The sequence below is a fragment of the Mustela putorius genome, unplaced genomic scaffold (genome assembly GCF_011764305.1).
Source record: "Mustela putorius furo isolate JIRA1106 unplaced genomic scaffold, ASM1176430v1.1 tig00003909_pilon_pilon_pilon, whole genome shotgun sequence".
NCBI classification, from domain to species: Eukaryota; Metazoa; Chordata; class Mammalia; order Carnivora; family Mustelidae; genus Mustela; species Mustela putorius.
In genome coordinates this window covers 10,264,365-10,290,203 of record NW_025422057.1, presented here as the reverse complement: position 1 = coordinate 10,290,203, position 25,839 = coordinate 10,264,365, and the positions used below count along the sequence as shown (strand labels likewise).

Genomic DNA, 25,839 nt, shown 5'->3' with positions numbered 1-25,839 from the left:
TTTATTTTATTTTTTTTTAAGATTTTATTTATTTATTTGACAGAGATCACAAGTAGGCAGAGAGGCAGGCAGAGAGAGAGGAGGGAAGCAGGCTCCCCAACTGAGCAGAGAGCCCAATGCGGGGCTCGATCCCAGGACCCTGAGATCATGACCTGAGCCGAAGGCAGAGGCTTAACCCACTGAGCCACCCAGGCTCCCCGAGTCTTCTTTTTTAAAAAGAGATTTTATTTGTTTATTTGAGAGAGTGAGAGAGAGAGCACAAGCAGAAGTAGGGACAGAGGGAGAAGCATGCTCCCCGCTGAGCAGGGAGCCCAACGAGGGACTTGATCCCGCGACCCTGGGATCATGACCTGAGCTGAAAGCAGCCGCTTTACCATGACTGAATCACCCAGGCGCCCCAAAGGGACCCTACTTTCAATAAGGAAAATCCCTCCAGTCCAGACTATGCTCGGGAGCTGTGGGAGGACAACCTGGCAGGTATCAGAAGGGAATGACACTGGAGGCACCTGCATGGCCGGTGCCACAGACTGGTGTCCGCAGGGGAACAGCGGGCGGAAGGAAGTCTTCATGCTCTTCACTTACAAAGCGAACGACTAGGCGGGTGTCGGGCGTGAAGGAGGCCGCGCGGTTAATGAGCACCAGGTGTCCTTGAAGACATGGATCCCAGGTCTGTACCTCTGAAACCAACAATATATCGCATATTAATTAGTTGAATTAAAATTTAAAAAAAATTTAAATGTGAATTACTGTGGTGCCTGGGTGGCTCAGTCGATTAAGTGTTGGATTCTTGATTATTGGCTCAGGTCGTGATATTGGGGTGATGAGGTCAAGCCCCGTGTTGGGCTCCATGCGGAGTGTGGAGCCTGCTTACGAGTCTCTCTGCCTCGGGGCGCCTGGGTGGCTCAGTGGGCTAAAGCCTCTGCCTTCGGCTCAGTCATGGTCCCAGGGTCCTGGGATCGAGCCCAACATCTGGCTCTCTGCTCAGCGGGGAGCCTGCTTCCTCCTCTCTCTCTGCCTGCCTCTCTGCCTACTTGTGATCTCTCTCTCTGTCAAATAAATAAAATCTTCAGGAAAAAAAAAAAGAGTCTCTCTGCCTCTGCCCCTCCCCCCACTTATGTAATTAATCCAATGTAATGTAGTATCACATATAACGACATCAAAAAAAAAATCAAACCTCTACAACAAATTCTTGTTGGCAGTTATGTCTACATGGTGGGATTCTGGGTGGTTTAAAATGTTCACCTTATCAGTATTATCTATATTTTCTGGATTTTTTAACAATAAAATTTTTCTCATAATTAGTAACACTGTATTGTTTAATTCTGATGACAAAAAGATCCAGCCCACCAATCCCCAACCTGTGCAGGCCACGGGGTGGGGGAGGGGGAAGGTGAAGTCTCCCGTGTCCCACGCTCCCCACAGCCCCAGGACCACCTCCCTGAGAGGCTGTGCCATCCATCACAGGGCTTTACAAGCCTCCCTCCCGCTCGGCGGTGCCCTCCTGCCTACCAGCACCTGCAGAACATCCTCGTCACAGTGCCGATTACAGCAGGGACCCGTTCGTGTCCACTTTCTCAGGTGCAGTTTCTGGTCTACCGTCTGTCTTCCCCACTGCGCTGCCTCCACAAGGGTAGGAATCCAGTGCCCCAGGGTTAGCTCTGTCTTGAGAACACATGGTGAGTGCTGAGTAAAGTCACTAAGTGCGCAGGTGAATGCACTCGAATCAGGACTGTCTGAAAGTCCAAATCCCTGTCCCTGATGTCGTTGGCCATCAGATGCAGCCCGTTGAAATGCAGAAACCCTGCCAGACCGCGGAGGCTCTTTCTCACCGGCTGGAGCAGCACACCCATCATCTAGATCAGAGAAGAACTTCTTACACGTTTGTCCCCGAGGAGTCTTGCTCTCTGCAAAAGCTCCAACCGAGCCCACCTGTGTGATGTGGGGACCCTGATGTTCTCAGAGCACTGGTCTTCCCAAATATGAAAATAAGCTCCTACATTTTTTCATGTCTTATTTTAATTTTGAAGGTGCACCATTCAGTTAAAATACATATATACTATTTCCCCTCCGGACTTCGGTTTCCAAAGAGAGAGCAAAAGTTCTTCTCTAGCCTGTGCGTCAGCATCACCAGGAGGGCTTACTAAAATGCTGAGCCCCGAGCCCTATCCACAGTTTCTAACTGAGAAGATGTCAGCAGGAGGCTGAGCCCGCCGCCTTCCTAGTCCGTTCCCTGGGGCCGCTGACGCTGCTGGTCCTGGCATCCCCTGTGAAGGATCGTGGAGCCATCCACTCTGCCCCGCCGATTGGGGGAGGGGAGCAGCAGCCCTGGAGGAAATCCCGGGCCCCTTTTAAGAACTGCCTGGGAAGGGGGGCACCTGGGTAGCTCAGTGGGTTAAAGCCTCTGCCTTCAGCTCAGGTCATGTTCCCAGGTTCCTGGGATCGAGCCCCCCATCGGCCTCTCTGCTCAACAGGGAGCCTGCTTCCTCCTCTCTCTCTTTGCCTGCCTCTCCGTCTACTTGTGATCTCTATCTGTCAAATAAATAAATAAAAATTAAAAAAAAAAAAAAAAAAACTGCCTGGGAAGGTGGCTGGGGCGGCCCTGTCAGCATGTCCTAGCCAGCACTGGACAGCAGAGGGCAGCAGAGATTGGGAAATGGAGTTCCTTGGGCGGCTCAACCCCTCCACTGAACTCTGTAGGCCACTGGAGTGTCTTCTGTTGGGTCTCCCATCTGGCAGCTCAGCACTCCGAAAGACATTAACCAAAGGACTAAAGAAAAAAAAAAAAAAAAGTCCTAATCCATTTGCGCTTTCTTTTGACTCGGAGCGGTAAATTGATGCTTCACATGGAAACCTATGTAGTAGTCAGGTGATCGTAAACCACCTTTACAGTCCTGCACACCGGGAAGAATGAGGCGCGGAGAAGGAGAAAGGGCCCCTGGCCGCACACTGCCACCGGCTCAGGATAAGGCCCAAGCCGATCACTCTGTCCCATTGTGAGTTTTGCATTTGCTCTTAGAACCCAGCCAGGTGGCCTTAAAGGCTAGTTTTCTGAGTTTTCTGCCATGGGTCTCGGGGGCGGGGTGCGGGGGCTCCAGAAGAGGCCTGGGTGTGGAAAGGATGTGAGTGGTTTGAGTTGGGCCCCATGAGTTTAAACCCCCTCCATGTGCAGTTGGAAAAGAGGTCCCTACAAGTATTTGCCCCGGGGTCCCCAAACATCTAGTCAGAGACTGCTCAGGATTCTGGTCTGGCTCCCGTACAGCAGGTCTTCAAACAGAGCGCCCCGTGCTCACTTCCCAAGTGTGGATCTGCTGGTGTGGGCCCACTCCCCAGGCACTCTGAGTCCCCTGACCCCACTCATCAGGTCTGGCGGTGGCCCTGGGATGTGTGTGTTAGGCTCCCATGAGACTCAGGCCAGTCTTCCCCAGCCACATCTGGAGGAGCAGTGCATCGAGGTTAAACCTGGGTGCAGAGAAGACCAGAGCCCAGGCCAAGACTGGAAATCTCCTGTCTCTGTCCTCAGAATCACTCACCCTCTGGAAGGAGCATTCCTTGTTTCTGGTAACTTCCTCCAACTGTCTCTGACTGTCCTGATGTTTGGGAGGCCCAAGAGCAAAACATGTGTGCCTGTTACTAAAAAGGCATTAATAGAGATAACAAGCTGGTAGATGAGACATAAGTTATTTTTCTACCTTGACAACTACGTCTTCCTCATCATCTGGAAGGCCAGTTTTAAATTTAGAAATCTTACGAGTCGCCTCTCAAAACAAGCAGTGCAGAGAGCTGGACTTTGACCCGCCTCGTTTGAGGTTCACCCCCAGCGCTCTGCTGGGCCACCAGGGGCCACGTGAACGCGTGTGACTGCTCACGCATGTGTACCCGCAGCCCCACACATCCAAGTCCTGCCCATCCCCACCACTCACACAGCCGGCTGTGCTGCCACGCACAGGAGAGAAGGCCACACAGGCCTGGGGTCGGGTCAAGGCTCCAGATACCCAAGACAAACTCTGGGAGGTCAGGATGAAGAGCCCGGGAGGCGCGTCCCTGTCCTGGGAGGCCTTACCCTGGAAGCAGGCACATCCTCCCCCTCTGGCTGGGGTCTCCAGCCAAGCCCACCTCAGGGGTCCCACGCTGCCTGCTCCTCCCTTGAAGACACCGTGCTCGGTGCCCATCAGCACACTGCACTCCTCGAAGGCCCAGCCTCTCCCCTGCACGCCTTGGGGTCCCTGCGTGTGGGCATGTCCTCCTCAGCCCCCGGGCTCCCAGCTGCTGCCCTGATTCCAAGGTGCGCTTCTCAGTTCTTTCTGAGAGGAAAAGGATGTGAGGTCAGAGCCCCAGGGCTCAGAGGGCCCCATGAGGCTTTAGGAAGTCTCTGGGAGGGGTGGTGGTTGGCAGGACCATTCAGTGGCCCTCCAGCTCTGCCCCCAGCCCTAGGAGGCTTCCAGAGACCCCTCCCCGGCCCCTTTAGGAGAAGGCCAGATGCATTTGTCATTTCCAAGGCAGCTGGGGTTACAGACCTTGGGTGGGCTCGTGTCTTGGCCACGCTGAGGCTGGGATGTGCCCCCGCCGGTCCCAGACCGGGCCTGGATGCTGTCGGCACCCCCAGCCATGCAAGGGCTTTCTCGAGTCTCTAGCAGCCTGGTGAGTATTTTAACAAGTGCCTGAGAAGATTCAGATGTGCACTAAAGGGTGAGAGGCACAGCTTGGAAATCGTTTTCTATTCATCCAGTCAACTGGTCTTCACCAAGTGTTCCTGCCCCAGACACCACCAGACTCCTGTCTCCCAGGGCTGAGGAACGGCCAGCTCTCCCCAGCTCTCCCCACGCAGATCCCCTCTCTCCCTGGGTCCCAACTGCAATTTCAGGGACGCCCCTTCCAAAATGGCTGCCACCTCCAGGCCCTCTCCACCGCATCCCCTCCTCTACCTTCTTGGCCTTTACCACAGGCACCAGCTAGCTCATTCTTGTATTTATTTTACTCACGGCTCTGCCTCCCTCTGGAATGTAAGCCCCCCTCCACGGCCCCCAGGCAAGGGCCTGATGTGTCAAGACCACTCCTCCCTCGCCAGTGTCGCTGGCATTTAATGGGCTCGGTGAGTATCTGCTGGATGACGAATGGGGCCACCACGACTCAGCGGATGCCTCTCACTTCCCGGACTGAGACAACGGGACACGGGCGCCTGCTGGACAAAGAGGGTGTTTGAAAGGCCAGGTGTAGGTGGCGGAAGCCTCAGGTCTTGAAGCCCGGGCATGGTGGGCGGCCAGCCCCTCTCTGGGCCATGCGCTCATGAAAGGCAGAGAGGAAGAGAGACCGAGAGGCTCCCAGACAGGGCGTCCCCCCTCGCGAGGAAGGATTCAGGGCTCAACACGCTTCCTGGGGTCGGGTCTGTACAGGTAGAAGGAAGAGGCCCCAGCTGGCTCCCAGGCTGGGCCAGCCCAAGGCCTGGCAAGAGACTTCGCTGCAGAACCTGCTTGTACGTACTTGCTCGCTGGCACGCCTTGTTTTTTGGCTGCCTTGTTAACAGATGAAGCTTTCTTTTTAAAAGATGAAGAAGAAGAAGAGAAAAGAACCTCGAGCGAGGGCTTGACTGGAGCTGACCCCGGAGGAGGCGGAGGCCGTTACTGATGGGCGCTACATTGGTCTAATTAATCTTCTTGTCAACAAAGTTGTTCGCTGCCAGTGCCAGCCCCTGACATCACCCCGCAAGCTTGCCACACTGGTTCATACCCAACTACAAAGGCCGTCTCTGACCCGGCCCTAAGCTCACCAGCCCCCATACAAATGCCCCCTGGACTGGACCTGAGGAGGAGAGCAGAGGTCTCGCACCCGCCAATGTAGGGGGTCCCCAAGGAATCACAAACCTGGAAGGCTCAGGGGGTTCTGCAAACCTTAAGGAGCCTGATTCCCAAAGAAAGTCAGAGATCCTGGGTTTCAGATTACGTTCGGGACCTCTGCTAACCGCCCTATGGAACTGAACCCAGGCTTTAGGAATTCGGGGCACTGCGGTCAAAGGGTGGAGACCGGTCCTGCCGGCGGGAGTCCATGGTGCAGACTGTGTGGTTTGTGGGTTTACCTGCGCCCCCTGGTGGCCACTTCCCGCCACTGCAAGAGTCTCTTATGAATTCTCCTGCGGGCCCTCCCGGGACCACCGCCCCCTGCTGTCACGGTCTGGATCCCCCTGCTGATTTCCCGCAAAGCGTCCAGCACCGTCTACACTCACCTGTTTGTTTACTTGTTAATCAAGCTGCTCACCCACCAGCTTCTTCACCAAGTCGTCCCTGGCTGAAATCCAGGGACTCTGTGATTCCTTTCCCTAACCTCTCATAGAAACTTAACATTTTCTTCAATTATGAACACAGGCAATTCGTCACAGCCTATCCGCAAAGCCTGTGACTTTGTCACTGGCAGAAATCATGGCTATTTGCACATCACATCCCTGTTGGTGCACTTGTCTCGAAATACCACGTGCGCATCACCATACGGAATAGCAATAGTTCGCATTCTGGTCTGTAGATCTTGCTACATGGTGTATTAACAGAGAACACGACTATGTCACAATTTAAGAAGATATTTGGGGGACTGTGTTTTCGTATAATTGGTGGCTTCGTAATTCTGTGTACCTTATTTTATGTGTTTGCCGATGTTTTGAGAAGGAGCCCAGGGGCTTCCCCGACCGCTAAAGGCTTCTCGGGATCCTTTGCCCCCTTTGCTCCTTTCTTCAGGAGAAATAAATCCATTGCCCCACGTGGGGGCGGGGGTGGGGGGCTTGCTTCTTCCACGGAAGACTGCAGGACTGACCAAAGTGTCCCCTCTGAGCAGCACCCCACCGCGCAGTTCCTCCTGCTGTTACAGCCACACGGACCGCCTGAGCCTAGAGCTGGAGATCAAGGGATGTTCCCAAAAGGACGGTTTGGTCCTTCCCCAACCAGGCATCACCCAACTAACTCACTGGTCCCTGAGAGGGTTTGAGAGCGCGGTCCCAGCTGCGCTTCCCATTCCAGCCACGCGATGGCGCTGTGCGCCCGGCCGCGGGCTCCGCGTGTCCAGGCCTGCGGCGCCCTAGCTGCGGACTCCCGGGCCCGACTCCACGCCCAGGATTCCCGGTTCGGTTCCCGCCTCCGAAGGGCCGTGGGACACCTCCCCCCGCCCCGCCCCAGCTCTGGGAGGAATGCTCGCCGAAACCTCGCTGAGGTTAACCAGCAGCAGGTCAGTTACCCTTCAGCAACTCACCTGTCACGGATCAGTTACCATCAGTTCCGCGGAGCTGGAGATCAGCCCCAGGGCTGGAGGCCTGCGAACTCGGGGCAGCGGCCCTGGCCTGGCAGAAGGTGCGAGAGGAGCCGCGTTCTCACTGCCCTCGGGCTGAAACTCCAGGAGCCGGGCTTTGAGAACCTCTAACTCACTGCCCAGCACACCCCGTGCCCTCAGAGGGGGCCATGGCGTAGAGGCCACAGCCCTGTCGTGGGAGCGGGGGTGGACTTGAGTTCCAATTCCGTCTCCGCCTTTGCTTCCCTTTCCCCTTTTGCAAAGCGAGGATACGAGTCCCGACCAGTTGGCAGGATGAGGGAGATGATGCTAGAAAAGCCTTACTGGGGCGGACGCCCTGGGCTCAAGCCCCGGGGGATCTGAAATCATCATCCCTTTGTGGCCAGGCAGGCCTCTGTGTCGTCTTCCCAAACAGGAAGAACCTCCTGGTTGTGGAATTCAGTGAGGGGCATGCAGAGCTCCAATGGCGATGGGACAGGTCATCCTGATGTCGTTCCTGAAAGAGGACTGAAGTGCCCGCCGGTCCACGTCCACTCTGATAACACAGCCCCTCGGGCCCTAGTTCATGCCAGGGAGAAGGCCTGCACAGGCTCTCCCGTTTCTAGAGAGGACTGGGGCTGTGGGGATTGCTGCTTCTAGAAAGGAAACTCACTAGAAATGAACAGGGAGATGGGTCCTTTGGAAACTGGTTTCTGGTCAGAGAGGGTCAGCACAAACCCAGCTGAAGTGTTTCAGGAAAGTCGTGGGGTGACCTTGTTCCGGCTACTGCCCCGGCCCTGTCCCGAGGCCCGTTTCCTTGCGTGGTGGCTGTCTCCCAGCAGACAGCCCCTGACCTGTGCCCGTGCCTGCAGTCAGTGGGCCGTGCTGGCCTGAGCCAGGCCCTCTCTGAATCGGCCAGGGCCCAGGGTGTCCATAATTAAGAGACACACGTCAAGAATGTAAATTCCTGTGGTTCCCAGCCTAGAAAGGGTTCATTTGGTGCCTCGGGACAATTACAGGCTGAGAGAGTCTGAAAGAGCCAGTGTTACTGTTTAAAGTGTTATCAGTTTAATGAACTGCTTATGAAGTGTTAATGCGAGCGTAAACACGGCATCTGCACTTGCATTTTATTTGTAGACTTCAAACCTGGTGCTTAATGTTTTGAAAATGCCCATTAATGGTGTAAAATCAAGAATTCCTAGTAGGGAAGAAGGAGATTCTTTTGTCGTGTGTCCCCAAACTATCTCAAAACATGTGTAACACACATACACACACACGATCTGAACACAAAGACCAAAAAGATTTTTTTTTTTTTTAATTATAGAAGCAGGAATTTGCAACTCTGTTCTGTGTTGTTGCAATGACTTGGTGTGTTTTTGCTGGAAGAAAGAATGAAGAACTTAAAATCAGAGGTACCATCAACACAAATTTCCCAAAAGTTGTTCTAGGAAATCTGTCATTTCTACCCACGTCTTCCAGGCCAGAAAACAGTCTACAGTAATATTTACTGCGTTTTCATGAGAAGAATTTCCAAGCTACCCCTTGAAGCAATGAAGTTGGATTTGGAGCAAATTGAAACGTTTTGAAATTGCTTATTTTCTTCCAAAATTTGTATTTTTCTCCTTATTTCCTGTTAAATCAATGGCACTCATTAGCAACCATATTTTTGCATTATATACTCAGCAGAATTTTCTCTCCATGACTGTATTCCAAATTAAACTTCTAAGTTTCCAGGAAAAGTGTAACAAATGTTTGAATCAGTCAGAAGTCATACTAATGAGTGAGAGAGAGAAACATACACACAAATTTCTTCTTCTCTTGGATAGCTATTTCTTTTTATCTGCTTCACGTTTTGGGGTGCTTTTCTTCCTTGGATCTTGAAAGGACTGTTCACCAAGCAAGAAGACTCTGGAAAATGTGAAGATGTCTGAACTCAGAACCATTGAACAGTTCTGACAGATGCTGGCTTCAGGGAAACAAAGGCAGGATTTAGATGGGGCCGCCTATGACCAGTTGCACAGCATTACAGCAGGAAGGCAGTCCGGTCTGGAAGCCTCATTTTACAGATGGTGTGGCACAATTCCAGAGTACGACAGCAGTGTGTCCGAGATAATTTCATGATAAAGTTGCAAGTAAAGCCCAGTCCCTTTGCTGACTGTTCTTGAATGAGCAGCTACTATTCTCAATTTTGGGTGTCTCGCTGCTGGGAGACGGCAGAGACAAAGCTAAATGCAAGTTGTTGCATTTTAGCAACAACAGGCACATGACCCTTAATAAGAAGAAGGTGACAACTCAAATGAATTTCCTGTCAAGGTGACTTCATGAGGCCCAAGCTCTCTCTTTACTCACTCTTGTTTGCTTCTCCATCCCAAAGCCCAAGACCAGGATGAGCAGGGAAAAATTAAAAGAGTGGTTTCTCAGGGAAAAGTTGTCACTTGCTCTGATCAACAAGAATTTAATGGGAGGAGGCCTGAAGCAGGAAGTTTTTGTAGCTTGATAGAGAATATTTTGAGAAGGAACCATAGTAAACGTATTATATTGTTGAGGGGAAAGAAGAAAAACAAAGATATTATAAAAATTTCAACAGCCCAATCAGCAGATGGAGGGGGTAACAGAGTCTCAAACACAAACCCTAATAGAAATACTATAGATAAAAAATTAGTACATGGTTAAGATCCGTGAGGAAAGGGAGGTCAGTCCACAAATGATGTTAGGACCAACCATGTGGAAAAGATTAAAGATAATTCCTAGTTCTCCCCATATATCAAAATTAAGTCTATAGGCATTTTTAACATACAATCGAAGATGTACATAAACTTCAGATCTTGAGAGGGAAGGACCACGTAGGAATAAAGGTTTAGATGTGAGTTAAAAAGTAAGAGATGATTGCGACGGACCACAGAAACTGGAACTCAGTGTAGCTGTCCGTAACACTGGGAAGATATGCTAAATATCACAAAGAATTGTATTTTGATGTGGAACGCTATTGCAAAAACTCGTAAAAGGGCTGAGATATCTGTAAGGAAAGGGACAGAGAATGTGAGTCAACGGCAGAAACACACATGGTCAGCAGACATGTACAATGCTTCTGTATTCATCAAAAGTGGAGATCCCAAGCCAATCATGCAAATTCACGTTGCCCCTTTCACTGTTGTTGGACCTGCGCGGGTCCACCTCCCGGGTGGGAGCTCACACTGGAGAGCAGCCTTCTGCAAAACAGTGATGTTTCTCAAGAGCCTTAACATGTTTCCACCATGTTCTCCTGTTGCTCCAAGTGCGCCACAGTCTGCTAAGAGCACGAGACGGACGTATGAGGTTTTCCATCATGGAAAAACAGAGTTAGCCTCTACAGCTGGAAATAAAAGTTGTTTTCTTCCAAATGATGGAATATTATGCACCATTATTATTTTTAAATTTTTTGTTTATTTTGGGGGGGGCACGAACAGAGAGAGAGGGACAAGCAGACCCCGCACTGAACGTGGAGCCCAACACGGGGCTCGATCCATGGCCCCGAGATCATGACCTGAGCCAAAACCAAGAGTCAGATACTCAGGTGACAGAGCCACCCTGGCACAGCCCCCAATGTTATTTTTTAAGATTTAAGGGCATGGGGAGATGACCATGGTGTGATCAATGCTACAGGAAAGACTTTGAGTATAAAACCTGCACAGACTGCATATTCTAAAAGACTATAAACAAAGCCAGAATTTTTAATGGGCAGCGCGAGGGATTGGGTACAATTTTAATTTTCTTCTTTTATGAGTTCCGCCCCCCCCCCAAATGCAATGTATTAATTTAAGATAGAAACCATGTCATTGCAAAGAGCACGGCCTTCTCTGTCTGACCCCCTCATGCAGACTCAGGTGTCGGTGGGAGGGGGTGGGTATTGTCCCAGGCAGTGGGTGCGGGCACGTGGTCTCAGTAGAAACTGGGCTACGCTGTCACAAAGTGGGCCCAGTCCTCCCATGGCTCTTTGCCCACCAAATGTGTTCCATGCTAGCCAAATACCTCAGGACAGGTTTTCTTAGCCCCATTAGGGAGGCAGGGCCTTCAGAACCCCAGAGAGCTGAGGCCCCAAGCTGCCCACGGCTGTCTGCGTGTCACCCCTCAGGAGGCCGGCCACTGTCCACAACACTCTTCTGTATCATGGGAAGAGAGTGCCCAATTAGGGGTCCTTTTGGATGGCTTAGAGGTTCAGTTCTGTTTGTCCACTGTGAAGCCAGAAGTGTCTCGTTCTCTACCTTGGCCAGAGGCAAGCACAGATAAACCCCACAGATTTCAGTGCTACCTGGCTCTGGGCTGCATCCCATAAACAGGAAGGAACTTTGAAACACACCAAGGAGCACCTGTTGGCCCCACAGAGCTGACCTCCTCCAGGCTCTGCCACAGCTCTGGCTAGGGGGTTATACTGGGGACAGTATAACCCTTGTGTGCGTCTCTTTCCAATTCTATGTTCACCACACTGACGGGTGTAGGGGTATTTATACCCCAGAAGTGGTCAAGGTCCTTACATGGTGATCTGGGGGCTCCGGTGAGGGTGTTTGACTCACATGGCAGAACCAAATTCCCTTTTATGACCCCACTCTGAAGTCCGACAGCATCGCTTCCCTGCCTTCTGCTGATGACGAGTCAGAAACTCACCTACTTGCAAGGGAAGGGGATTAGACTCCACATATCAGTGGGAGAGTGTCAAGTTTCTTGGAAAGTAATGGGATAAGAAATAGGAGGAGAAGTACAGCTTTTGGAAAATATAATTTGTCGTAGAGTTTTGAAGTGTAATTAAGGATTTGCCTTTAGAGGCTATGGCACATTTTTTCTAGATATTCCATAGGCATGGTTACTCTTTCTCTCTCTGCTGAGCATGTATCTGATTTCTGAGAACACACAAAATGTATTGAAAGCCAATGCTAGTGAACTAATGGATAACAACAGTACCAGAAAAGACATTAGAGCGGTCGTGGGGTCAACTTTCAGATACTATCCTTACCCAGGGCCTAAAGATATTTCCAAAAGAGGATGTCAAGACAACATCTCAGAAATAAGCACACGGGGCGCTGGGTGACTCAGTCGGTCGTGCATCTGACTCTTGATTTCACTCAGGTCATGATCTCAGGGTCATGAGATCGAGCCCCACATCAGGCTCCACACCGGTTAAAATTCCCTCTCTCTCCATCTCCCTCTGCCTGTCCCCACCCCTCCCCACATCACTCCCTTCTCCACGCTCTAAAATAAATAAATAAAATCTTTAAAAAAGAAAGAAAGAAAGATAGAAAGAAAGAAAGAAAAAAGCGTGTAAACTTCTAAAAAGACTTTGAAGAGTGAGGTTTTCTGGGCTATTTGTAAATATTACCCAAGTGGCATGTTTGACTATAAAACTTGTCTTGTTGCCTTGAGTGCATTGCACTGTTCCTTCACAAACATGCAAGTATTCATTATTCATTAGCGTTGTACCATGCACATGCTAGGGACAACGTAAATATCTGAGAGACTGATTTGCCATCCAGAGCAAAAACAGGCCAGCCCCTGGTTCAACTAGATCCTTGGTACTAATTGGAATTGGCCAACTATAAAAGAGAGAAGCTGACCATTCCTCTAGTCTAACTTCTAGATAAAATCTAATGTGTTTAGACTGGAGGACTCAGGATATAAATAATGATCTACATTTCTCTTGATTCATATTCTTGAGTCCATCTCTTTCCAAAGTCCAAATTCCAAATCTGTGTGTGCATTTGCTCTCAACCTTATGGGAGGACTGGAGTGGGTAGAAGAGTGGGCAGGGGCCACAGGAGCTGCCCAAGGTTTCCCGGTGGCTGGAAGTCAGAACCGGATGGATCAATAGCCTTATTTCTTCTTGGGCCACTATCTTTTTTATTTTTTTTCTTCTTTCTTTTTTTAAAATTTATTTATTTGACAGAGATCACAAATAGGCAGAGAGACAGGCAGTTGGCGGGGGGAGCAGGCTCCCTGCTGAGCAGAGAGCCTGACGCAGGACTCAATCCCAGGACCCTGGGATCATGACCTGAGCTGAAGGCAGAAGCTTTAACCCACTGAGCCACACAGGTGCCCCTACGTATCCTCTTTTAATTCTCAGGCACCACTTGCCTAACTGCTCCTAACCATCAAATATTAAAATCCTAACCCATTCTGTCACTTGGCCAGAAATGCCCATGGAAGTCCTTCTGCGTCTGTGCTTTCCCATTAACTGGAGCTTAGAAATGTCCACCAGCATCCACCAGAGATTAAGGAAAGAACTCAGAATATTTTTTAGGAGGACTCATGACTGTAGACATGTTGATGCTTGCACGAGATGGCAAAGACCTCCAGCTTACCGTACACCTATCAAGAGTCCACGTCCAGCCCCCTGGAAGATCGTTGGGGTCATGTGACCAGTTCTGCCCAATGGGTTGTGAGCGGAAGTGACCTGTTCCTTCTGGGTTGAAGCACAAAACAGAAGAGGGTGGGATATCCAAGGGTTCTCTTCCCTTTCCATGGTATCAAGGAGGTTCGACGTTCCAGAGAGTATGATCCCAAATTATAGGATCGGTTTGTGGGTTTAGGATCATGATCAGTGTGTAGAGAGTCTAAAAGCCAATGTCTGAGCAGCGAGGAAGACCCCCAGCATTTCATTTGAGATTGATACGTACCATTAGCATTTACGTGTGTGTGTGTGTGTGTGTGTAAGTTCCCTTATAATAAATAAGGGTATTATTGCCCCATTTGTAGTTGGCAACCCAGTGGCCCTACTCTAGAAGCTAGTATCAAGCAGTGGATTTTTATAAACAGGAAATGAAGGAAGTCAGAAAAACCAACTTCAAAAGGAAGAAGGCCAGTCATTTATTGAAATAGTGGGGAGAAAAGTATATTATTAAAAGCACAGGATTGGAATGCCGAGTGCCCAGGCTACAGTCTTTGTTTCAGCCCTCCTTGGCTACACGGCCTTGGGTTTGTTACATGATCTCTATCGGCCTCGCCTGGAAAGTGTTCATGTCACACTGTTGTTACTAGGTTCAAGAGAAATGACTCTTAAAGATCTTCATTGTGAATCTATTCAACCATAACAGAAGACAGTGGTTTAAAACAAAAGAAAGATAGTTATTTCCTTCAAAAGACGACGGCCAGGCCATCCAGGCTGGTGTATTCCCACTGTCAGGCTCCTTCTCACCTGTCGCTCCAACTCCTTCGACAAGTTGCTTCCACCGCTCGGCCCCCTATGGTCACCAAGCCCGGAGTCATCAGAACCTCACTGCGACTAGCAGGAAGGAACGGGAGAGAGAAACAGAGGCACAGGGCTCATCTGTACCTCTCACTGACTCACTGACCCAACATTAGTCCTGAGGCCACACCTGGATACAAGGGAGGCACGTAGATGTTGTCTCTATACTGGGAAGCCACGTGCCTCACTGACAACTGTGGCTTCTAGAAGGAAAGGAAAGGGGAAAAGCAGATGGCGGGGTGTGCAATCTGCGGTCTCAGGGTTTGACATTGTACTTGGTACTTAGTGAGTGGACGGTACAGGCAGACTCATGCTCTCATCAGAATCCCGCCAAGCTGGAAGCAGCAATCTGCTTCTAGCCCGTCTTAGACCTCCCCTTCATGCTCAGGACACTTTACTTCTGTGCTCAGGGTCTGTAGACAGACTGTGCTGTCTTTGCACAATAGTAACAACAATTTAAAAATGAAAAAAGAGCAAAAAGCAAGCTGGGAAATTGACTGACTCTCACGTACCATGTGAGAGAAGTTGGGATCGTGAAGATGCTGGTGCAGCTGGCGCCTGGGGAGCCCCAGGAAGGGACTGGCGTGCAGGCTCTGGGGAAGGGCCCCCCCGCTGAAGGAAGGATCCGTGGGAAATGCAAACTGACCTGGTCCTCCCCAATGACACAAAGGGGGGCGTGTCACCTGGCTTCTCTCCCCCAGCTCATGGAGAGGGTAGAGAGGAGGAGAAATCAGGAGGAAGACGGAGGAAGCCTGTGGAAAGGCTGGGACCGGGGGAGGAGGAGCGGTCACCTCTGTAGCCCTGCCTGCTTCTCTCACGACTTTGGCTGCTGGGGCTGCAAGTGAGCAGCTGTCCCCAGCCCAGGTGTGAGGGGATAGCCCGGGTTGTCCTAACCTTTTCCATCTCCGAGACTCTGCTTACCTTGTTGGGAGCAGGGGCAAAGGTGTGCTCTTGGCTCCAGCTCAGTCAGCCCTCTTACAGAGACTTCACCCTGCCAACACTGTTTCTAAAGCAGTGGTTCTCAAAGTGTGGCCCAGGCGCCCCCTGGGGTTCACCAAGAAACTTTCAGAGGATCCACTATGTCAAAACTTTTTTTTTTTTAAGATTTTATTTATTTATTTGACAGACAGATCACAAGTAGGCAGAGAGGCAGGCAGAGAGAGAGGAGGAAGCAGGCTCCCTGCTGAGCAGAGAGCTCGATGCGGGGCCCGATCCCAGGACCCTGGGACCATGTCCTGAGCCATGTCCCGAGGCGGAGGCTTAACCCACTCAGCCACCCAGGTGCCCCAAAACTATTTTTTATAGTACTACTAAGATGTTATTTTTCTTTTTTTTGCCCTCATGGTAGAGTTTTCCGCAGGCTGTGTCACATGTTAGGTTTCAATGGAGTGACCCCAGAAGGAGTGATGAGAATCTCACTGTCTTCTATTTACCCAGATTTCAAAGAGATTTGCAAATACTTAAAATTATGCCACTCCTCTCCACTGACATTTTTGCTCTGGAAAATATAGGGGTTTTTTTTGTTTTCATTAAAAATGTGGTACATATATTAATATGATGTGGGATTATTGTGTTATTTTCAGTGAATTAATCAATTTTTAAGTGCTTCATAGATTTAATTTCAAATACGGCAGATATCAATAGATACAACCCACATTTAGCAAAAGCTCTCTTAGGTCTGCAGTGTTTTTCAAGATGGAAAAGGATTCTGAGGCCAAGTAGTTGGAGGACCGCTTTTCTCAACAAAAGTGTTTTTGCACTACTCGTGTCTCTGTGTGCACACACATACAATTAAAGTATGCTGTCACCAAGTAGCCTACCTCTAGGCGAGAAGCCGGCAAACTTTCCTGTAAGGACCAGGGAGTAAATGTTTTAGGTTTTGGGGCTGTCCCTTTCCCATAGCTACTACTCCACTCCGTGGTAAAACAGCGGAATCAGCCATAGCCGATCGGGAACAAATGGGCGTGGCTGCATTCCAACCCCATTTTTATGGACACTGAAATTTGAACTCTGCATAATCTGCACGTGTCACAAAATATTATTCTTCTGCAAATATTTTTCTTCTTCCACATAAATAGATTTATAAATCAGATAACATCGTTGTTTCCTACTCTTCAGTTGGGAAAATACGATTATCCATGCTACATCAATGCCACTGGTGGCCTTACGATTTAATGAGTGGTAAAAGATCAAGGGTGACATCTGGAGTTTGCTTTTCTGGGAGGGGTGTTTCTGCCTCCGAGAGATGCCTGTGAGAACCAGCTGAAGGCAGGACAGGGAAAGATACCGGTTAAAAAAAGAGAAAACAAAAACTCCAGGATCTTGACCCGGGGTCCAAACTGTATAACCACCTCTGACTTTCTTCCTATTCATCCAAGATGCACTGCATTTATTGAGTGTTTACTATGTACCAGGGGGATCACAGGTGAAAAGATAAAAAGTTTGGGTTGTCTTCTCTATAGAGACTTTCTGGACCAATTCTTGTGAATACAAAAACTCAGAACCCATGAATAGTGAGGGTCAATGCATGTCAAGGTGTTGTTGACACCCGAAAAGATGTCGGGAGGGAAACTGGTGTGCTCCTTCTGGAGGACAGTTGGACACCGCGTCCCTAAAATCTTTAACTCTGACAGCCCAATTGCTGGGAATTATCCAGAGAAAATCATCAGGCAAGAGATTGAAGGCTGGACAAGGATGTGCGTCCTTGTGCAAGGATGCTCATCGGAGAGCTGTTATGTTATTACAGAATGCTTGTTACCACCAAGAGGGGTTTATGGAAGGACGCACAGCGGAACTGGAGTCAAACAGCACCTACGCCGCGATCCCATCTTTGCGAGTAGATCTGTTCCACTTACGGTGTGTGATATCGACGTACCAAGTCTATATGATCGATACATTGAGTTTACAGGTAGAAAAAGATCTGGAAGGAGATAGATCCACAAGGTGCCGTGTCTGGGAGTTTGGATTATAGATGAGTTTAATGACGTCTTTGTACGTCTCAGGGTTTTACAAGTTTGTTTACAATGAGAGAGCTACCTTGATAGCCAGAAACGTACTCTTTTGATAATGACAACTTTGGGGGCGCTTACTTGATGCCAGGGACCGGGCTGTGTTCCTCAACTCTTCAATTCACAGTAAAGCTTGATGAAAAATTAGTTGTTTCTCCTTTATGATTTGTAGTAAAAATAGAAAAAAGTCTCAAGATTCCCGAGCTTTGCTCCGGGGACTTGGAAGGCTCTGGAGGGCCGGCTCCCGCTGACGTGCCTTGTGGCCGCTCTGGGAACCAGAATCATGGGAGGAGATTCTGGCCCAAATCCCCGTTTCTCAGAAAAGTGCTGAGGTCTGTCTGAATCTTCCCCGCCAGGGCAGAATTCCCGGGGCTTGGCCGCAGGGGCAGGGTGAACGGATTCAGGCAGGAATTCTGTCTGTCTCCTTCTTTGTTTTTAGAAGAAATAGTCGCTGCCTAAACTGGGTTGAGCCCAGTATTATCTGGTTTTCTTCAAAGGTTGAGCCCAGATGAGCTGCTGCTATTTAGTTATGTGGGACTGTCTGGGGAAAGGGGTTTCTGGAGGAACCTGTGCTCAGCCCAGACCCGAGTCAGTTGTCCGCAGGGCCAGTTGCTGCGCGAGAGGATGGGCTTAACAGATGCCAGCGTATCGGCGTGAGAGTTTCTGCTTGTAATTTATCCTTTGTAGCAAGGCTACGTCCCCAGCCTGGATTTTTTCTAACAATCAACAAATCGAAAAATGACCAAAGGTGATCATGGAAGCCGACTTCGGGCTCCTGCCGTTTGTGGATCGAAGCCTTCCCCAGTCCCGGCCTCTGCAGGACGATGCTTGACAAGTCCTCAGCATTCCAGCTTCTTCTTTTTCACTCAGCTTCTTAGAAACTGCAGAGTCTGCTAGATTTGAAGCCAGACTTGGCTGCCGTTCCCGCTCTGCCACCTTTCTGCCTGTGTGCTCTCGAACGAGGTCCCCGGCTCTTTCGGGTCCTCAGTTTACCCACAGGAAAAAATCAGACCTAAGTATTAGATCGTGTTTTGATTTGTTGACTGTTCAAAAAAAGAGGACAGGTTGGGACTACCGCAATGTGGTCCCACCCTTAAAACTGGGTTACTCTCCTTCCCACTGAGGTGCAGCGTGGGGAAGGCAAGCCACTATGTTTGGGTTTTGGCAATGTTAAAAGCACCAGAATTAAACAGCTATACGATTTTCAGCACCAGTGCGCTGAGCTGGGGTATTTCCGTGGGCAGGAGCAAGGGAGGGGGGGCTTCCAAAATCATACCACACAGGGGTCCCCTGACCTACATAAAACAAGTCAGGACCCCCTGGGGCCGGCCGATTGGAGCTCCTCAGATCACGTGGCAGAATTAGGCATGGTTTATGGTTCTTTTCAGGGAGCAGATTCTCCAAGAACGGTGTAAATGTCAGTTTCATGAAAATCCATTCTCAAAGCCCTGATGAACTTCTCAATCATCGGCTCCCCCTTCCTCCCCCCACCCCAAGCTCTCCCGGAGTGCCCGAGGGGCTTCTGAGATCAGAGAGCGTAATTACAAATGCACTGGGGCTCTGGGGATGGTTTACAGCTTAATTAGCTCCGTCCCTACACTCTCTCTGCTTCTCGGCCTTACGCACGGTGCCCGAGTCCTGACTGCCAAAGCGTTCAGAGCAGGAGCCTCCCGGCTTGTTAACACGCTCTCCCTGGACCCTCCCGACACACACATTCAGGTTGCAATTACGCCCAGTTGAGGAGAGGGAGAGGCCTCTGTTTGGGCATCCGGAGCTGGTGGGGGATGGGGGTAGCGGCTTGTCTGAGCCAGCCCGGAGGTGAGGCGCGGTGGAATGTGGAGTGGCGGGGCGCCGGGAGCACGCACCTGCCTGGCCCAGCCCAGGTCAGGAGGCTGCAGGCTGCAGGTGTGTTTCCTGGGGCGCCGGGCAGGGGCCGGGCATTGAAGACACCTGGGGTTAGAGGGACTCATACACTTGCGGGTGGGGTGGGGGCGGACAGCCCCCCCGGCATGAGCACTCTGGCCAGCACCAGCCAGGCCCCTGGAAGGGGCTTTGGGCTGTACAACACCCAGGATCAGTTGTATAATCGCCCCCGGAGGGCCGCTGTCAAACAGTATGTTGATTTCTTGGTCATGACTTCCCCGTGGTTGTCCCTGAGCTCCTGGCTTGAGCTACCCTGAAGGGAACTCCCTTCCCTCTGGGAGAGGAGGGAGCTGGAGGAAGAGGTCAGCTCGGAGGCAGGAAAGAGAAGCCACTAGCTGCTCTAGACGGGCACATTGCTGCTCCACTGAGAAGACAACGGAAGAGGAGAAAAGGCTTCCCTCCCTGCCCCTGAGCCCCCACAGCCCCCCGGCCCCCGATCCCCAGCCTGGGGGTGTCTGCAGGACCTCTAGAGGGACTGGGCTTACTTAGGACCCGGACCCTAGGGAAAGTCTTAAGCCACACCCCTCCTTCAAAGAGAGGGAGTAAAAAAACTACAAGGAATTCCTGCTGAATTTAACGCCTACAGACCATTTCACATTGAGAATCAACCCTCACTTGACTTCAGTATTCATACAGAGACGTGTTCCAACATGAGCGGTCTGGCCTCACTGTTGGGGACACGCATCCTCGTCAAGGGACCCTCAGCATCAGGTTCCCACCAACTGGCCCCGCTCATGGGGCTGGCTGCAGACATGGGGCTTCTTCCTTGAGGAAGGAGCAGGGGGAGTGTCAGAGTGAGCGCGAGAGCTGGACATCCCCTCCACTCCGGGCAGTAACTCTCCACCCTGCCCGCTGGGCCCCCTTGAGCTAAACCGGGTGGCACTTCCCTGTCTCGTTAGGATGTCCGTCTTGAGCAGGCATCGGCTGGATGCCGGCCACAGGCCTGGCGGGTGGTCTTCTTGAGGTGCCCAGAGGCTGGCAGGGGAGACAGGGACAGCACCCCAAGGAAAGCTCCAGAGATGGGCAGGGGTACGAAGCATTCTGAGACCCGGAGAGCACAAGAGTTCTAGCCGAAGTTGGGGAGACCACACAGAGGAAGTGTCTGTGGCTGGGGCTCTGAGATGACAGGGTGTCCCTGGGCTCGGGCCTGAGAGCGGGTGGGAGGCCAGCCAGGGGCTCAGGCCGGACAGGTGGTCCATCCCCTGATGGAGGGTTGCTCCAGCCTCTGGGAGAGGATGACCTCGCCTCCGGGAGCCACAGAGCAAGCCGACAAGGGAACAGACTCTGGTTTCCCTGCTGCACAGTAGAGTCTGGCAAGGAGGGCAGGGAGGTGGGAGGTCGCCTCTGCTGATGGCTTTTTGGCAACATCATTGCTACCCGCGAGCCACAGCGTGCGGGGACACGCCGCTATGCATCCCTCCACGCACTCTAGGGCTCCTCTTCCCGCCTCTATACTAGAGATGTTTCCATGGAAGCTCTAGCTGGGCTGGGACCCAGCTCTAGAGCCGGTCAGAGCCGACCCCTCCCCCCCCCCCACCCCAGGCCCTACTGTCCCTCAGTGTGGTTCACCCCAGAGCAGGCAGCGTCAGCAGCCCCCGACGGGCTTGTTCGGAACACGGAACCTCAGGCCCTAGACCCACTGGATCCGATTTCTCTGGCTCACCAGAGCAATGTGACTTCCCCAGGATTTCTGGGCCAACAGTGGTCCCTCCCTGGGGCAGCGTGATCTCAAGGACGGACCATCCCATGCTTGGGCTCGCACCCCAGAGGATGGGTTGGGGGGTGCAAACCAGGAACTGTCTCCAGGTGCGACGCAAGCCTTCCGCTGAGGTTTTCCCGTACTCCAGGCCGGAGGCCAGGTGGGAAGCGCTCGGTCCCCGCTGGGCACACGGCGGCTTCAGGCGCGCAGTCAAGACACACAACGGCCCAGGCATGCGGGTGAGCTCATGGGCCATGAGCAGCGAATGGAGCAGCGGCCATTCGTGCCTGGACAAGTTTCCTGGGCTTCCCTGAGGAGGCGGCCCGTGCAGGCGGAGTCCTGAGCCCCTGCCGGCGCACTGACATTACCCACGATTATCCGGATTTGCTTTCCATTTGGCCCCAGAGAAGGAGCCGCCACACGAAGAGTTTAGCTGGGTGAAGTCACTGGCCTCGCGCTGGAACAGTATCCACAGATGCAAAGAATCACCAGTTTCATGTGTATGTGTGCGGGGGGCCGGGGGCACCCCTTGTGGAAGGGGAACTGGCAGGGAAACCCTGCTCTTCTGCAGGTCAGAGCAGGGGAGAAATTTCGCATCGCATTGAGGGCCTTGAGCATTTGAAAATAATAAAAAGGAAAAGTTTTGAATTAAAATTTATGGTTGAGCCTGCCTGTCTGGGAGGAGCTGGCTTAGCGGGCAAACTGACGCCAGCCAGGCTGCATGGGCTGGAGAAATCGGACACCGGAGTCCCCCAGAGTGAGAGGGACAACTCTCCCGCATGGCCCATGAGTGAGGTGGCGTCTCTTGGCCAGCTCCCCCCAGCTCCCCCAACTCCCCCAGCTCCCCCCAGCTCCCCCAACTCCCCTAGCACCCCCCAGCCCCCCAGCTCCCCCCAGCTCTCTCCAGCTCTCCCCAGGCCCCCGCAAGCTCTCCCCATACTGGCTGCTGCTGCCGGAGTGTTTACAAGATGCTCGGGGCCAGGCCGCCCCACAGACCAGGCCAATCGGTGTCTCCGAGGTGGGGGCCCGCTCACTGGCAGGCTTCCAAAGGTCTCTGGGTGCTTTTAATGTGACACCAGGGTTGAGAACCTCTGGCTAAGGCCAAGGACCCCAGCTGTCCCGAGGCCCTCCCCTCTGCTGGGGACGAAGTTACGTGCCTCAGTGGGTGCAGGAGGGGTGACGTTGGACACCGAGGTCTCCGCGAGTTTTCTCCATGCGGAGAGGAGCCTAAACAAAGAGGGAGGGCGAGTCTGACACGTTCATCTGTGGGGATGTGGTGTCGACTCGGCGGATGTCCCCAGGCCTCCTGGCCTCTGAGCAACAGGGACCCTTCCGGCTTCCATCTAGACAGCACTTGTCAAAGAACTCGTACACCCATGATCCTAACCCGTATATTAGTTTTCTGTTGGTGAGGTAACAAATAGTCCCAATGTCCTGGCTTGAAACAACACTAGCCTGTCTCACGGTTCTGTGGGTGAGAAGCCCAACACAGGCATCCCAGGCTAAACTCAAGCTGGTGCCGGGGGGCATTCCTTCTGGAAGCTCTTGGGGAGAATAGGCAGAGGCCCTCAGCTCTTCCCTCCACCGCTGCAGCGCCCCCCAGAAGGAGAGGGCCATTTCAAGCACCACCAACGCTTATCAATGGAGCCCAAACCGAGAGCTCAGAAAACTCTTAACTTTGCTTCCCTGGAGCATGTAGGGCTCTCGCTCCATCTCCAACCCGGAGGTTCAAAGAGGACCAATTTCAAGTATTAGACCACCCTAGCAAAATGAGGACAATTACTCTTTCCCGCTTTTGCTTGCATATTTTTGGATTTTGAGATCAAATAATAGCGTGCCAAGCCAAATCCTTGGGTGTGTTTTGGACGGGTCTGAGCCCTGTTGGCTGTACCACTGGCCCACTGGAGCCAAGGGACAGGAAGGAGCCCACACATGGAGGTGCTGGGGCTCCTCCGGAGGCGATCACCATCATCACGGGTGTCTCAGGGGAGGTTCCTTCTTCTCGCTAGTCTCCGCAGACCCCTGAGGTGCCAGGTGAGGCTGGGACCACCACTACCTGCAGAAGGTCTGAAATATGGAAACAGGACTTGCCTCTTTCCTCACAGCCTCAGAAGCTTCTTTACAAAGCCCTCCAGTTCCGAGGTCAAAAGTGCTCACCGCAAGACCTAAGATATCCTCAGAACGTTCCAGGCCCCAGTCAATATTTATGACCCGGGACTTCGACTCAGGTGGCTTTGGGATAGTGTTTGAGCTGCACTTGAGTTCTGCACACGGATTGTCTGCAGGATACTTTTTACCCACTGGCCCCTCTCTCGTTATTATACTGTGCAATTGGGAATACACTTGACTTTCAAAGCCTCAACTTGTGCCATTCAAAGGAAACGTGCCCACCTCGTTCTTAAACCCTATCTTGTTCCCCTGCGGTCTGAATAAACATTACTCAACAGCCAAAGTTACTCAAGCATCAATCACTTCCACTTCAAGGAGAAGGTAAAGGGAACAAAGATGTAACAGCACAAAAAGATTGAAATTTAACCACCGCTGGGTGCTTTCCAAGCTTGTTCAGATTAGTTCTTCAAAAAGAAGCCCCAGAGAATGGGTTACCTCAAGTTCGCTGAAATTCTCTTCCTTTCAAGGATTACACTTGAGCGTGAAGCGAGTCATTCCGGAAGACCCAGGCAGGTGGCAAACTTGACCAGGATGTGTTTGTTCTCTCTCCCCTCTGGAGAAATTTCCACACACCTCTGACGTTCCTTTTCTCTTTGATGTGCCCTCCCGTGAGCGGCTCTCTGACCCGGCCCCCCACAGCATCTCCCTCCGACACACCTCCCGGCCCATGAGCTTCCGTGTCTCTCTCTTTCTGCTTCCTTCCTTCCCCTCCGCTCACCCGCGTGCTCACCGACGAAGGTCCGTGGCGAGCTGTGAGGCGCAGAGCCAGGGACCATGGTTGTCCAGCCGCGGCCGCAGACCACCTGCCCTCCACCCAGTGGGATGTTTTTAAGCATGGAGCACCCCCCACCCCACTCCCAGCCTCACTGCCTCGACTCAACTGGACACAGTGGGCCGGGGAATCTGTGTGACAAGCTCACTGGATGACCCTCCTACCCAGTTAGGCAATCTGCTTTTCCTGAGGGGGAGCACGGTTTTGGAGTCAGGACAACCCTGGCTGGCTTCTGTGCTTGGCTTACTGTGTGTGGCATGATTTTTTTTTTTTTTTTTAAATTTATTTGTCAGAGGGAGAGAGAGAGGGAACACAGCAGGAGGACCGGGAGAGGGAGAAGCCGGCATCTTGCTGAGCAGGGAGCCCGATGCAGGGCTCGATCCCAGGACCCCAGGATCATGACCTGAGCCTGAGGCAGATGCCTAACGACTGAGCCGCCCAGGCACCCTGGCATGATTTTTTAAAAACAGCTTTGTTGAGATACATGCAGCACGCAATCCACCCATGTAATTTGTACACACAGTCCGCTGGGTTCTAGTACATTCACAGAGTTGTGCTATTATCTGTACAATCAATTGTAGAACATTTTTATTACCCCAAGTGAAAAAACCTTTGCCCATTAGCAGTTGTTCTCCATTCATCCTTAACCCTTCAGCCCTAAGCAACCACTAGTCTGTTTTCTGTCTCCATAGATTTGCGGGCAATAGTTGTTTCATGTCGAGAGAACTGTAACTTAGGCAGACATTTGTGTCCGGCTTCTTTCATGTAGCCTCATTTTTTCAAGGTTCTTCTACGTTGTTGCCTGTCACTTATCCCTTCTTTTCTATGGCTGAGTAATATTCCAGTGCATTGATATACCATCTTACATTTACCCATTTATTCATTGACAGACGTTTGGGTTGGTTCCATTGTTTGGCTATGGCACATAAGGCGGCTAAAAACATTTGTGTGCTACATTTCACTTGGATACACTTATATTTCTCCTGTCCCTGGAAGTCCAGTGGCTGGGTCATATGCTAACTCAATGCGTATACCATTTTGAGGAACTGCCAGATTGTTTTTCAAAGCAGTAGTCCCACTTTACTTTCCCACCAGCTGTGCACGGAGGTTGTGACTTCTCTACAGCCTTCCCAATACAGGGTTTGTCCATCTATTTTTTCTTTTTTTAATTACAACCATCCTAGTGGGTGTGAAAAGGCCTCTCACTGTGGCTTTGATTTGCCTCTCTCTAGTAGATAAGGACACTGAGCATCTTCTCATGCTCCTATTGGCCATTTGTGTATCTTCTTTGGAGTAGCTACATGATGTGGGAAGGTCTGTCCTCCTGAGCTGTGGTTTCCTTGCCTGTGAAACAGACATAATCACAAGGTGATTGAATGACATAACGGAGTGGGGGTCTGCAAAGCATTAATAAATGCTTACCCTTTCACACCACTGATTTGAAACATACTAACCTACCTAGACTCAACCATGATTCCCAAAAGTCCCTTTTCTATATGGCTCTGCGTTCAGATTGACCACAGGACACATCTGTAGGAAATTTGGGAGACACAATGGAGCAGTGGCCATGTTATGCTCTTGAAGGTTGGTATAGGGCACTCTGTTGGTCTGGGGCAGCTTTGTCAGTGCCCTCTGGGTCTCCTCCTTCAATGTCTTCAAGTCCTGGACTGGGTGCCTATGACTTCTGTGGCTCAGTGTCCAGTTCCTCTGACAGGGCATCCCATGTCCTCAAAGTTGCATGGGAGACAGGTTTGGGTTCCAGCTCCCTTGGTGGATTCCAGCTGATTCCTTCTCTCCTACACCTCACATCAGC

At 51.4% G+C, this 25,839-nt stretch overlaps 1 long non-coding RNA gene across 1 annotated transcript in view; it reads right to left on the bottom strand.

The window, feature by feature from the left end:
- Positions 1 to 24,592: 24,592 nt before the first annotated feature.
- The window catches only part of LOC101685684, an 83,936-nt gene continuing 82,689 nt past the window's right edge, over positions 24,593 to 25,839 (bottom strand). Inside the window, exon 3 of the long non-coding RNA XR_199352.3 lies at positions 24,593 to 25,370. This is a non-coding gene — a long non-coding RNA (uncharacterized LOC101685684). The remainder of the gene's footprint in view (positions 25,371 to 25,839) is intronic.